This window comes from Apium graveolens, chromosome 8 (genome assembly GCF_009905375.1).
Source record: "Apium graveolens cultivar Ventura chromosome 8, ASM990537v1, whole genome shotgun sequence".
NCBI classification, from domain to species: domain Eukaryota; kingdom Viridiplantae; phylum Streptophyta; class Magnoliopsida; order Apiales; family Apiaceae; genus Apium; species Apium graveolens.
The window spans coordinates 59812543-59827436 of record NC_133654.1 but is presented as its reverse complement, the minus strand read 5'-3'; positions in this window follow the sequence as shown (position 1 = coordinate 59827436).

The following is a 14894-nucleotide window of genomic DNA, read 5'->3' as shown; positions in this document are numbered from 1 at the left end:
CAATGTCTCCTTTGATGATAAGAAGATTACTGGACTTGAAGATTTTATTGATCATGATCAGCTGAGATTTGAAAATGAAGACTTAAATTCTGATACTGAAAATCCTGACAGTCTAAATCCTGATACTGCAAACTCTGATGTATTAAACTCTGATGTTATTGAAACTATGGTGACTACGCCAAAGGAAGATGCACCTATGCAGGGGGAGCATACTCAAGATATAACCACATCTCAAGAAGCATCAGAACATACATATGGCTCTTCAAGTTCTGATTCGTCAAGTTCTGATAAGCCAAGTTCTGATAGTTCTGAAAACTTAAATTTTGAAGGATCCAACTCAGAGAGCATAGTCTCAGGGGGAGCATCAGAAAATGTTGATGAAGATAGCATGGATCATGGGGGAGCATCCAGTTTTAGAGAAAACCTTCCATCTTTAAGGAAGTGGACTAAATCACATACACCTGACTTAATTATTGGAAATCCTGATGCAGGTGTCAGAACTAGAACAGCTACTTCAAGTGAATGTCTTTACAATTCTTTTCTTTCTCAGACTGAACCAAAGAAAGTGGAAGAAGCTCTCCAAGATGTTGATTGGGTGCAAGCAATGCAGGAAGAGTTAAATGAATTTGAAAGAAACAAAGTCTGGACCCTAGTGCCAAGACCAAAGAACAGATCTGTTGTTGGTACAAAGTGAGTATTCAGAAACAAAACTGATAGTGATGGCATAATTACAAGGAATAAGGCAAGGTTGGTTGCAAAAGGATATTCTCAACAGGAGGGAATTGACTATGATGAAACATTTGCACTAGTTGCTAGATTAGAAGCCATAAGGATATTTTTGGCTTATGCTGCTCACAAAAAGTTTACTGTCTTTCAAATAGATGTGAAAAGTGCTTTTCTCAATGGAGAATTGGAGGAGGAAGTATATGTTGAACAACCTCCAGGGTTTGTAGATCCCAAATATCCTAATCATGTCTATAGGCTTGATAAAGCACTTTATGGCCTTAAGCAAGCTCTAAGAATATGGTATGAGACTTTAGCTCAATTTCTTATGGAAAGTGGATTTAACAGAGGAACAATTGACAAAACACTGTTCTACCTCAACCATGGAAATGACTTACTTCTGGTTCAGATATATGTTGATGATATCATCTTTAATTCTACAAATGATAGACTTTGCAAGAAGTTTGCCAAACTGATGCAGTCAAGATATCAAATTTGTATGATGGGGGAACTTAGCTATTTTCTGGGCCTTCAAGTCAAGCAGAATGAAGAAGGCACTTTTATTTGTCAAACCAAGTACACCAGAAATTTGCTGAAGAAATTTGGAATGCAGGATTGTTCAAGTGCATCCACTCCCATGGCCACTGCAACAAAACTGGATAAGGATACTGGTAAATCAGTAGATATTACTGATTACAGAGGTATGATTGGCTCACTACTCTATCTAACTTCTAGTAGACCTGATATCATGTATGCTACCTGTCTTTGTGCAAGATTTCGAGCAGATCCAAGAGAACCTCACTTAACAGTTGTGAAAAGAATTTTCAAATATCTTAAGGGAACAGCTGATCTGGGATTATGGTATTCCAGAGAATCAGATTTTAAACTAATAGGTTACTCAGATGCAGATTTTGCAGGTTGCAAAATTGATAGGAAAAGCACAAGTGGAAGCTGCCAATTTCTTGGAGGCAGATTGGTTTCTTGGTTTAGCAAGAAACAAAAGTCAATTTCCACATCAACTGCAGAAACAGAGTACATTGCTGCAGAAAGCTGTTGTGCACGGATTCTTTGGATGAAGAATCAGTTACTGGATTATGAGTTAACATATTTTAAAACCCCTATATACTGTGATAATCAAAGTGCTATTGCTATGACAGGTAATCCAGTTCAACACTCAATGACAAAGTACATCAGCATTATGTACCACTTCATAAGGGAACATGTGGATGAAGGTACAGTAGAATTGCATTTTGTTCCAACAGATCAACAACTAGCATATATCTTCATAAAACCACTGTGTAAAGCTACTTTTACAAGATTGGTAAATGAACTTGAAATGGTTTCAGGTTCTTTCTTTAAATCTGCTTAGTTTTTGTTCTGATGCATCAGACTTTATGATCAGTATTTACAGAAATTACTCTCTTTGTGGATTCTGTGCTTAATTGAAAATTATCTAAGTACTGATTGTTGTCTGATGTGTATTTCTAAACTCTGATAGTGATATGACTGTTTATGTGACTATTCAATCCTATGAGGATAACTATGCTAGATGCTGACCTAGTAGTCTTCAACATACTAAAGATCCCATGTTAGTAGTAATTATTTATGTGGAAATCTATTGACAAGCAAATTCTGATATTGAGCTTAGTCACGTTTACTTTGTCTATCTTATTACTAAGTCAAAACCTAGAATATTGCTTCTCATCTGTTAAGTTCTGATGTTAGTAAATTTGATGAATGTACTAATGTTGATAAACCTCACTCATCAAAAGAAAAAGTAAATGAAAAAGAAATAAAAATCATGTACTCCTTTGAGGTCTAGAGTAAAAATGTGGAAGGGACGACCCAAGTGCATTGCTGGTATTAAGTAATTTGCATCAGAAAAGCAAATAATTATTTTTCTTGGTGACTTTTCACACTCTATGACTACTGGAGAAATACTCTGTTAATAGCATAAATTCTGATAAGCAGTCGTGACTCACTTACACTGAGAAGCCACTGTAAAATGGAATATCAAAAGAAGGATAAAATAAGCACAAAACGGTTGAGGTGGACTCATGCATGAACTCATTCAATAGTAGGCTTCAGAATAATGACAGATTTAAAGCACAGTTTTAGTTATGCCTTATTTCTAAGATGTACTGAAGTGAATCAGACCTTACTCTTTGTCTGATATTTTGCTTCATGCACACACTTACACTCCATATGAATGATGAAAATTACTGTGGCGTTCAATGTTGTTTTAGATGAATAGTTTATGTGTCAGATTGCATAAATTCTGAGGACAGGTTCTGATGGAAGTTCTGATGATTAAGTTCTGAAGAACAGAAATCAAAATTTGTATGAAGAATCACAGAGATAGGCATTCATTTTTCGAGTTAAGAAATCATGTTCTGATGACTGTTAAGTTCTGATATTAAATTCTGATCCTTTACTTGGCTTATTTGTGGTTACAATTTGAAAACAGTCTCTTTTTCAATCAGAATATGTTTGGGTGGAATATTAACAGTCAATCTAATTAGGGTTAGTAGAACACGTACATGCACAGTATTTTTTTTACTTGTTTGTTGTGCGCATTAAACCCTATTTTACTTTTTCAATGACTGTTTTTCTTCTTCCAAGTCTAGGGAGACGAGGTAGAATTATTTCTACCTGTCAGCATTAAATTTCCTTGTGTCTCCTGGCATTTTCTTGCCTATATAAACCAACACCTCAAATCAGCCTACACATCATTTATTTTCTCACATACTCACTCTTCTTTCCTTCATACCAACACAAAATGGTCAACTATAATATGTTTTTGAACTATTAGACCTTCAACATGGAGCTGAGCTGTGAGGACTGGCAGCAGGAATGGCATGTAACTGTCATTCCTGATGAGATTTGGGACTCAGTTCCCCAGGAGGTTCTCATACACCTCCTGTTCTTTTACATGGACTACCATCGCCATCTGGAGCGATTGGAAGAAGAAAGGTTGGAAGCTCTCCGCCAACAAGAGCGAATCATTCGACTCGCTATTCTTTTTGTAGAGAGTAGGAAGAAGAAATAATTTATTTTTCTTCTTCCTATTTTTCTTCATCGTCAGCTTTGTCCGGCTTTTTAGCCAAGGACAAAAGCTGTTGATGTTATGTTTAGAAGCTTAGGACAGTCTTGTAATACTCTGATGTAATTTAAATTTCATGAATGTATTCTCTTAATATATTAATGGAATTTCTTATTTTTACAAGATTCTGGTTCTGAGATGTTTGCACTTTTACTGCACTGTTAAATCCTGATATATCAATATTCTGATAACCATTTTTCATTAAATTAAGTTCTGGTTTTAAAATATCAGTACTTGTTTACTTGATTCATTTTTTTGGCCATTCTCACACTTGATTCTTTTTCGGAATATTAATTTTGCAGCAAAATTAATTAAATAAGTGGGAACAGTTTAAATTTTGAATTAAAACTGACTTACCTCAATTAATGGGATTACTGGGTAAGTGGAACGGTTTTTCCTTGAAAAACTACATGTGATAACTAATGATTACTGTTTTCCCGTGCCCATTAACTATTCATTATTGCTGCATGTCTGACAGGTGTCCAACGGTTATTTTTTTACCAAGTATAAGTAAGAGAGAGAGAGAGAAGATTAGACAATCTTTTATTTACTTTTACAGTTTATCTCTCTTTATTTGCTTTTACTCTCTCTCATCTCCTGACGTTGGTTTTTCATACACACATTTTAACAAACACCTTACAGGCAATTTTAATTTTCAATTTTTTCTCATGGCACCTAAGGATTTGATCATTGATGGAGCTAAGTTTGTTCCCAATAACTATGTTGCAATCCTAAACCATGATGAAGCTCCGTCTGAGTTGCATTTTGTGCAAGATCTTCTTGCACACAGTGAAATTGGGTATGCATTGACCCAACCTTCAGTCTTTTCAAGCCAAAAAGTTCTGACGTTTTGGCGGACTGGGCATTTTGATAATGGTGGTGCTAATGGTACTCCCAGCATTGTTTTTGAAGTGGATGATTCTGAACATATGGTAACTCCTGGAACAGTTCGCAAGGCCTTACATTTACCAGAAGGCTGCATTTTCTCAACACCGGAGGAACCATTACTACAACAGCTCATGGCAAGTTTGGGGTATGAGAGGAGTTTGGCTAAGCTTGGACAGTTGAAACGAGCACACATCAGAAAAGAATGGAGCTTCTTCTTCGACTGCATCACTAAAACCTTGGGGAATAAGTGTTCTAACTTTGATGCCATTCCTATAATGAGTCAGCACATCGGGTATGCTATTATTAACCAAAATTATTTTGATTTTGCAAGTGTTGTGATAGGTTTTATTGGGGATAGGATGACAGAGGATAGGAATGGTGTCTACTTTGCTAGATTTTGTCAGCTTATATATAATTTCTGTTGTGCTGATGAACCCCAACCTACCACTGACTTATACCCACCCTTTAAAAATGTTAAACGAGCTTTTAATGACTTGGTAAATGCTGACCTTAAGAAAACGGTGGTTAGACCTTTACAGATTCCTCAGTCTGTAAAACAGATCCTAGTAAATGCTGATCCTCAAACCTATAGATCTGTTTATCCTGATGTACAACCTACCACCATATCTCAAACACCACACCCACCATCAGAACAAACCATAGATACATCTAAACCTCAACCCTCCCTCAGAACATATCTTAAAACATATCTCACACCATCACAGACAGCTAACCCTTCATCCTCAGCACCTACTGTGAAACCTTCATCTTCTAAGCCCAAGCGGACAAAAACTGTTCCTCAGACACCACAGAAGAGAAGGAGGATTATTCTGAGAGATGAGTCTGATAGTGAGGAACAGGTTTCTGCATTAGAACCTGTTATTACAGAAGCTGAGAAGATTCCTTCTCAGAAGGATTCTGGAATTGGGGGATCTAAGCTTCTCAAAAGGCTTAGAAGAATGACTTCTGCTGAACCTCCCAAGGAATCCCCACCTTCAAAGAGATACAAGAAATAGAGAGCTAAAAGGCCAGCTTCAGATGATGAGGAAGCAGCAGCTAAGGAAGGAGATCAGGAATCTCTGATCTCAAAAGAACCAGAATTTACTGAAGCTACTGCATCTCCTTCTTCAGTGTCCCTACCTCAGGAAGCTACTACAGATAAGGCAAACACACCATCGGTGTCTCCTGTATATGAAACTGTATCTCCTGTAGACTCAGGCACAAGTGCTGAAATTGATATTCAAAACCTGGTTGTGCCTGAGGTTCTCTACTTAGAAGCTCCAACAGATATTAATCCATCAACAACACCTGTTACTGATGCTACACAAACTCCAGAATTGTCTACTACACCTTCTCTGCATGTAGATGTTGATGATCATAATACAGGTGAGTATCAGGATATGGCTGTTGATCAGAACTTGGAAACAGATCAGCAGTTAGATGATGATGCTGAAGCCTCGATTGCTTCTCATACTGTTGTTTTATCAGAAGATACTGATTCTGTCAGTTCTGATGCTGCAAATGCTGATGATACTGGTGATGCTACTCCAAATGCAGATGCTGATGACGCTGGTCCTTCAGGACATGCACCTCCACAAACTGTTTCTAAATCTGAACTAGTCAAGAAGTTTGTATGAGGAGAAGCACCAGTACCTTGGAGTGAAACTCCTAGAGGACAGGATTGGACTAAGGAATGGAACTCAGTTACCTTTGTTCCATCTGAAAAGATTCTTGTTGAGCACTTGGCAAAAGCTGATGAAATGTTGATTAATGATGATTTCAAGACACAGCTTCGAGTCACTGCATTGAGTACTAGACATCTGCAAGGTCTCCATTCAACAACTCATGCAGAGTTACGTCAAGTTAAGGAAGAATTGCTCAAGCAAGATATGACTAGGAAACTTGATAAGAAAAAATTCTTCCAACCTACCTTTGACAGAGTTGCTTACATTGAGAAGACTCAAGAGAAGCAACAGTCTCAGATTGATGATATTTTGAAACATCAAGCTTCTCAGCAATCTCAACTTGATGAAATCCAAGCCTTAGTGGAATTGCTTGTCTCTCTTGTCTTACCTGCTGATGCCAAAAAGGGGGAGAAAGTAATTAAGTCCAAATGCAAAACTGATCAGACACTGAAGGGGAAGGATGATGAAAAAGATGATCAGGGAAACTCTAGAATGGGTAGAGGTCATGGTCAAGGTAGAAGTTTCTCTTCAAGAAAAGCTGAAATCATAAGTCACAGGACAAGTTCTGATGTTGGAAAAAGAATTACTTTTGCTACTGGTCAAAGGATAAGTTCTGATGAACTTTTGGATCTTGATGAAGAATTATCAAGACAGTTATTTCTAAAGGAGAATCCAGGAATGGACTTTGAGAGTCTGATGGAAGAAGAAGCTAGACTTAAGTCAGAAAAAGTCAAATCTAAATCTGTAGCTTCTGTTGGTAAAAAGAAACTTCCAAAAGTCAAAGGCATTGTGATAAAAGAAAGAACAAATCCTGAAGCAACCAAGGCTAAATCATAATTGCAGATAGATCCAAGGTCTAAGGGCAAAGAGAAAATTGATGAACCTATCAAGGTTTATGTGCCTCCTGTGGATGAAGAAATTACTGTTGAAGATGCTGATCTTGCTCTGACTTGAAGAAAAATTTCTAAGACAACCTCTGACATGGCTCAAGTTGTTCAGAGTAAAGATAGAGTTAGTTCTGATATTTCAAAGAAGCAAGTAACCTCTGACATAGCTAAAGTTAACTTGATATCAGAAGATAAATCAAAGGAAACCTCTGACATTACTCATGTTAAACCTTCAAAGATACTCCTACCAGGATTCACCAAAGCCAAACAGACTCAATCTTTGAAGACTGCTACAAGTGGTTTTGAAGCAAGAGTGGTTACTGGAAAGGAATCAAGAGATAAAGCTGGATTGGGAAGTGCTGATGAAAGAAGAATACAGAACACAACCAATGATCCAACTTCCTTAAGTGAACCAGGTATTGGAGCAACTCCTGAAAGATTGAATCAACTAGAATCTGTGCAGATGGTTTACCATACCTACTTGAAAGAACACATCCTGTTGTACTTCATGACAGATGGTAGGGTTTATCATATAAGGGAAAATGCCATTCCACTGAAGTATTATGAAGAATTGGAACATGTATTATTCTTACTTCAAGTGAATGACAAAATAACAGAAAGTGCTGCAAACTATTTGAAGAATCAGATTCAGAGACAGAAAAGGCTTTATTCTGTTAAGTCTGACAGCACATATCTTCCAAAGTACAGAGATCATAAGGATGATATTGTTGAGATGAAGCCCAACTCTGCTAAGATTATAACTACCTTTCTGGGATACAAGGCTGTGGAATTCAATCTTGAGTCTGACAAGGCGTATTTGATCAGACTGGATCAGGACATAAAGAAAGCTAAAATTAATGATCTCAGGGCTGTAATCTTTCAAACTGGTGAAGATTCTGCAGAACTTAAAGATGCTAAAAGGAGGATGATTGATGAACTCAGATATGCTGAGAGATGTTTATTAAAGAACTATCTCAGAACAACTCTTGACATCAGAGAGATCAGAAGATGAAGCCAAGTCAAGATCTACAACTGCTCAAATTCTGATATAAATACAGACTGAAGTTGTTATCAAAATTTAAAGTTGGTAAAGCTTTAAGGACTGTAAGTTGTAGTTATCTAGTCAAAGTCTCATGCATTTGTACTTAATGTTTTTGACATCATCAAATATCTATTAACTTGTATATTATGCTAATTTACAAGTTGGGGGAGATTGTTAGATATATTTGATAATGTCATGACTAATGTGATTTATGTTTAGTTTACAAATCTTACTTAAACAGGACAAATCAGTACTTAACTGAAATCAGTACTTATACTGAAGTCAGAACTTAAGTCATCAGTACTTAAGGTTCAGGAGATATTTATCAGAAGATAATATCAGGACTTAAAGGAAACGTTCAGATAATAAGGAACGCAGCTGATTTACAGGAAGAGAAGATCGAGACAAATATAAGAAGAGATATGCATGAAGAATAGAATACTTGGAAGAAAAGATATCTGATTGATATATTTTAGGAAGCAGAATTATATTCCATATCTATTTGCGATTATCTTGTAACTGTGTAGTATATAAACACAGACATAGGGTTTACACTATAAGTGTTATCATAATCGAGAATATTATTCATTGTAACCCTAGAGGCTCTCGTGATATTTGTTCATCACTGAGAGAGGACAGTTCCATACTGTAACAGAGTTTATTGTTTTGAATAAAGTTTGTTTTCTTTTATTTGAGTTATTAAAGTTCGATTTGATTGTGCTATACACTGTATTCACCCCCCCCCCCTCTACAGTGTGTGTGACCTAACAATGGTCTGTCAGACATTACAGAGTAAAGTTTCTTCTGTCTTTGAATATTAGATTTTAAGTAACTGGCAGCACCATTTGTTGATATGTTCTTCACTTGAAGTAAAAATAACACATGTTACAATTCTTCAAAGTACTTCAAACGAATAGCATCCTTTTCTATTTGGAATACCCTCCCATCTGTCATAAAATATAACATGATATCTTCTTTTAACAAAGAGTGGTAGACCATTTGTACAGACTCCAATTGATTCAATCTTTCAGGAGTTGTTCCTACTCCTGGTTCACTTAAAGAAGTTGGATCAGAGGTAGTATTATTTACTCTCTTTTCTTTAGAACTACCCAATCCTGATTTGTCTCTAGCTTCCTTTCCTTGAATAACTCTTGCTTCAAAACCACTTGATGTAGTCTTCAAAGGTTGAGTAGATTATTGAGTTTTAGTAAACCCAGATAGTAGAATTTTTGAAGGTTTAACATGAGCAATGTCAGAGGTTTCCTTTCCTTTATCTTCTGATATCAAGACAACTTGAGCTCTGTCAAAGGTTACTTGCTTCATTGTCATAACAGAACTTACTAAGTCCTGATCTTGAACAACATGAGCTCTATCAGAGTTTGTTTGAATATTCTTCTTTTTTTCAAAATCAGACTAGTATCTTCATCAAAATTTACTTGTTCATCCATGGTTGGCAGATAGATTTTTACAGAATCATCAACTTTAGCTTTGCCCTTGATCCTTGGATTTACCTCTATTTGTGATTTGGCTTTGGATTCAGATTTGGTTGCCTCAGAGTTTGTCTTCTCTTTAATCACAATGCCCTTAGGCTTTGGAGGTTTCTTTGCAGTAATAGAAGCTTTAGACTTGGATTTGACATTTTCTGCTTTAAGTCTGGCTTCTTCTTACTTCAGACTTTCAAAATCCATTCCTGGATTGTCTTTGAGAAATAGTCTTTTTGAAATTTCTTCATCCAGCTTCTGTAACTTGGGGTCTTGATAGTAGACTGTTGTTTCCTTCCCCTTAAGCTTCAGTGTTTGCATAAACTTCTGTGATTCTTGACTCTCACCCTGTATCAGAACATCAGGCTTAGTCAGAACTTGCTTATCAGAACTTTTTCTTCTATCAGCATCAGAACTTGATCTCTGTGTAGAAGTTCCTACTTTCCTAGATGAAGAGCCTTTTCCTTGACCATGACCTCTACCCTTTTCAGAGTTTCCCTGGTCATCATTTCCATCATCCTTTTTCTTCAGTGCTAAATCAGTAGAGCATTTGGACTTAATCACTTTCTCCCCCTTTTTGGCATCATCAGGTAGTAGGAGAGAGAGAAGTAATTCCACTGAAGATTGAATTTCATTCATTTGGACTTGTTGAGAAGCTTGATTCTTTAGTACTTCATCAATCTGAGCTTGTTGTTTCTCCTTAGCTTTCTTAATAGCCTCAACTATGTTAAAGGTAGACTTGAAAAACCTGTTCTTATCCAGTTTAACATTCATGTCTTGCTGAATTAGTGTTTCTTGAATTTTGTTCACCTTGGCTTGAGTTATTGAGTGTTGACCTTGAAGGTTCCTTGTTCTCAATGCAGTAACTCTGAGCTGTGCTTTGAAGTCATCATTCACCAGCATTTCATCAGCTTTAGCCAGGTGCTCAGCAAGAATATTTGCAGTAGGAACAAAATCAACTTTGTTCCACTCCTTGATCCATTCCCTTCCTCTATTAGTTTCACTCCAAGGTACTGGTGCATCCTCTCTAATAAAGTTCTTGATTAAATCAGCTTTGCCTAGAACTTCTTGAGGTGCATGTCCTAAAGGACCAGCTGCATCAGCATATAGATTTGTAGCAGCTTCACCAATATTGTCAGTATTTGCAACATCAAAACTTACAGAGCCTGCAGAATCAGCTTTCTCTGATAAAATGATGGTGTGTGAGGCTATAGAGGTTTCAAAATCATCCTCTAAGTTCTGATCAACATCCAAATTCTGATGCTCACCTAATATCTGATCTTCATCATCTAGATTCAGAAGAGGTGTTGTTAGAATATCTGCATTGAAATCGGCATCTAAAATTGGTGTTGTTGGTCGAGTATGTTGAAGAATGGTTGGAGCTTCCAAGTACAGAATCTTAGGCACAACCAAGTTGTGAATATCTTTTTTAGCACTTGTACCTGGATTATCTGCATGTACTGGAGAGTGAATAGGAGACACAGAAGGTGTAGTCACTCTGTCTTGAGCAATTTCTTCAGCTTGAATTGGCGACAGTGGAGGTGTAGATTCGGTGGCTTCAGCAAATTCTAGTTTTGTAGATGGAAGGGATTCAATCACAATGGGCTCCTTTGGGATCAGGGATTCCTGATCCCCTTCTTTAGCTGCTGCTTCCACATCCTCTGAATCTGACTCAACTATGTCCATGTTAGCTCTTTGTTTCTTCAATCTCTTCAAGGGTGTAGAGACTTTGGGAGCCTTATCATCAGAATTTATCTTTCTAAGCCTTTTGAGGGGCCTAGAACTCTCAGTTTCCTTTGGTTTCTGAGGAGACACTTCCTCAGCTGCTTCAACAACAGCTTCTGATGGTTGAACCTGTGCCTCATCATCATCTGATTCATCTCTCAGAATCATCTTCCTTCTTTTTTATTGTGTCGGAGGTACAGTCTTTGTCCTCTTTGCTCTAGAAGAAGAAGGCTTTACTGTAGGTGCTGATGGTTGATTGGTATGTGCTGATGTTTGTGGTTGCTGTGTGTGGGTGGTGGTTGGTTCTGATGGCTGTTGTGTGTTGGTGGGTTGGACATCAGGATATAGCAATGAATAGGTTTCATAATCAGCATTTACAAGGGCTTTCTTTACTGATAAAGGAATTCTAAGGGGTCTTAAAACTCCCTTCTTGTTGTCAGCAGTGAAAAGATTAGTAAAAGCCCTCTTAGCTAATCTAAATGGTTCTATCTGTTCACTTGCTAATTGTGGTTCATCTGATGTACAGTAATTGTAAATTAACTGACGAAACTTAGCAAAGTAATCTACATTCTTGTCCTCTTTCATTCTATCTCCTATAAAACATAACACAGTCTTTGCATAGATAAAATGAGGCTGGTATAAGAGTGCATACCCAATTTGTTGTGTCAGAATAGGAATGGCATCAAAATTTGAGCATTTGTTGGCAAACGTCTTCGTGATGCAATCGAAGAAGAAGCTTCATTCCTTTCGAATATATGGGCATTTGAGTTGACCCAACTTAGCCAAACTCTGTTCATACCCAAGATTAGCCATCATTTGTTGTAGCAGGGGCTCTTCAACAGCAGAACTAAACTCGCAGTTTTCAGGTAGATGTAACGCTTTTCGAACTGTCGACGAAGTAATAATGTACTCAACCTCCCCTGCTGTAAACACAATGCTTGGTGTTCCATTATTACCACCATCATCATAAAGTCCTGTTCTCCAAAACATCAGAACTTGAGATCCAGATAAATAGGATGGTTGCGTCAAAGCGAACCCAATTTCACTATGAGATAAGAAATCCTGAATAAAATGAAGTTCCGCAGGAGATTCACTCTTAGTGAGAATGGCAGCATAGTTGTTGGGGACGAACTTTGCTCCATTAAAGATTATATCCTTAGGTGCCATTGAAAATGAGTGACAATTTAGAATGCCTGAAAGGTGTTTGATAAAATGTCTGTATAGTAAACCGTCAGAAAATATGAGAGTATAAGAAAAAAAAAGAGTGAATAGAATAGAAATGTAAATAAAATATTTGAAAATCTTTTATCTCTTTTACTTAGACACCCCACGTGACAACTGTTATTGAGAAGTGGAACAGACGTTACGCCTGTCAGCCATGCAGTAGTTAAGACAAAAATTAATAGGCAGGGGAAATAAGTAATGATTACTATGCACATGCAGTTTTTCAAAAAAAAAACTATTCCCACTAAACAAATGATTATTACTCTCTTTATCTCACATAAACCAATATTCTGATAAAATATAACCGTTCAAGTATTGACCTAAAAATAAATCAAGGAAATAAATACTGCCACGTTAGCATCAGAACTTGATTATTATCAGAATTTAAAAGTCATCAGAATATGGATCCTTTACTCAAAAAGTGAATGTTTATTTCTGTAATTCTTCACACAAATACTGATATGGTTTCAACAGAACTTAATCATCAAAACTTCCATCAGAACTTGTCCTCGGAATTTATCCAACTAACACTTAAACTTTTCATCTAAAACAACATTGATCACCACTGTAATTTTCATCATTCATATGGAGTGTAAGTGTGTGTCTTAAGCTAAATATCAGACAAAGAGTAAAGTCTGATTCACTTTAGTACATCTTAGAAATATGGCATAACTAAGAACTTTGCTCAAAATTTGTCATTAGTCTGAAGTCTACTATAGAATGAGTTCATGCATGAGGCCACCTCAACTGTTTTGTGCTCATTTTATGCATCTTTTGAAATTCATTTTTACAGTGGCTTCTCAGTGTAAGTGAGTCACGACTGCTTATCAGAATTTATGCTATTATCATAGTATTTCTTCAGTAATCAGAGAATGTGAAAAGTCACCAAGAAATTTTTTTTTGTTTTTCTAATGCATATTACTTAATACCAGCAATGCACTTGGGTCTTCCCTTCCACATACATTTTTCTCTAGATCTCAAAGGAGTACCTGATATTTATTTCTTTTCTTTTCCTTTTTCCTTTTCTTTTTCTTTTGATAAGTGAGGTTTATCAGCACTTAGTACATCCATAAGATTTACAAACATCAGAACTTAACAGATAAGAAGCACTATTCTAGTTTTTGACATAGTAATAAGATACACAAAGTAAACCTAACCAAGCTCAATATCAGAATTTGCTTGTGTTAAAAGATTTCCACATAAACAATTACTTCAAACATGGGATCTTTAGTATATTAAAGACTACTAGGTCAGCATCTAGCACAATTATCCTCATTGGATTGAATAGTCACAGAAACATTCATATCACTATCAGAGTTTAGAAATTCACATCAGATAACAATCAGCACTTAAGTAAATTTCAATTTAAGCACAGATTACATAAAGATAGTAATATCTGTAAATACTGATCATAAATTCTGATGTATCAGAACATAAACTAAACAGATTTAGAGAAAGAACCTGAAACCATTCCAAGTTCATTTACCAATCTTGTAAAAGTAGCTTCACACAGTGGTTTTGTGAAGATATCTGCTAGTTATTGTTCTGTTGGAACAAAATGCAATTCCACTGTACCTTCCCTCACATGTTGCCTTATGAAGTGGTACCTAATGCTGATGTGCTTTGTCATTGAGTGTTGAACTGGATTACCTGTCATAGCAATAGCACTTTGATTATCACAGTAAATAGGGATTTCAGAAAATTCTAACCCATAATCCAGTAACTGATTCTTCATCCAAAGAATCTGTGCACAACAGCTTCCTACAACAATATACTCTGCCTCTGCAGTTGATGTGGAAATTGACTTTTGTTTCTTGCTAAACCAAAAACTAATCTGCCTCCAAGAAATTGGCAGCTTCCACTTGTGCTTTTCTCGTCAATTTTGCACCCTGCAAAATCTGCATCTGAGTAACCTATTAGCTTAAAGTCTGATTCCCTAGGATTCCATAATCCTAGATCAGCTGTACCCTTAAGGTACTTGAAAATTCTTTTCACAGCTGTTAAGTGAGGTTCTCTTGGATCTGCTTGAAATCTTGCACAAAGACAGGTAGCATACATGATATCAGGTCTACTTGCAGTTAGATAAAGTAGTGAGCTAATCATACCTCTATAATCATTAATATCTACTGATATACC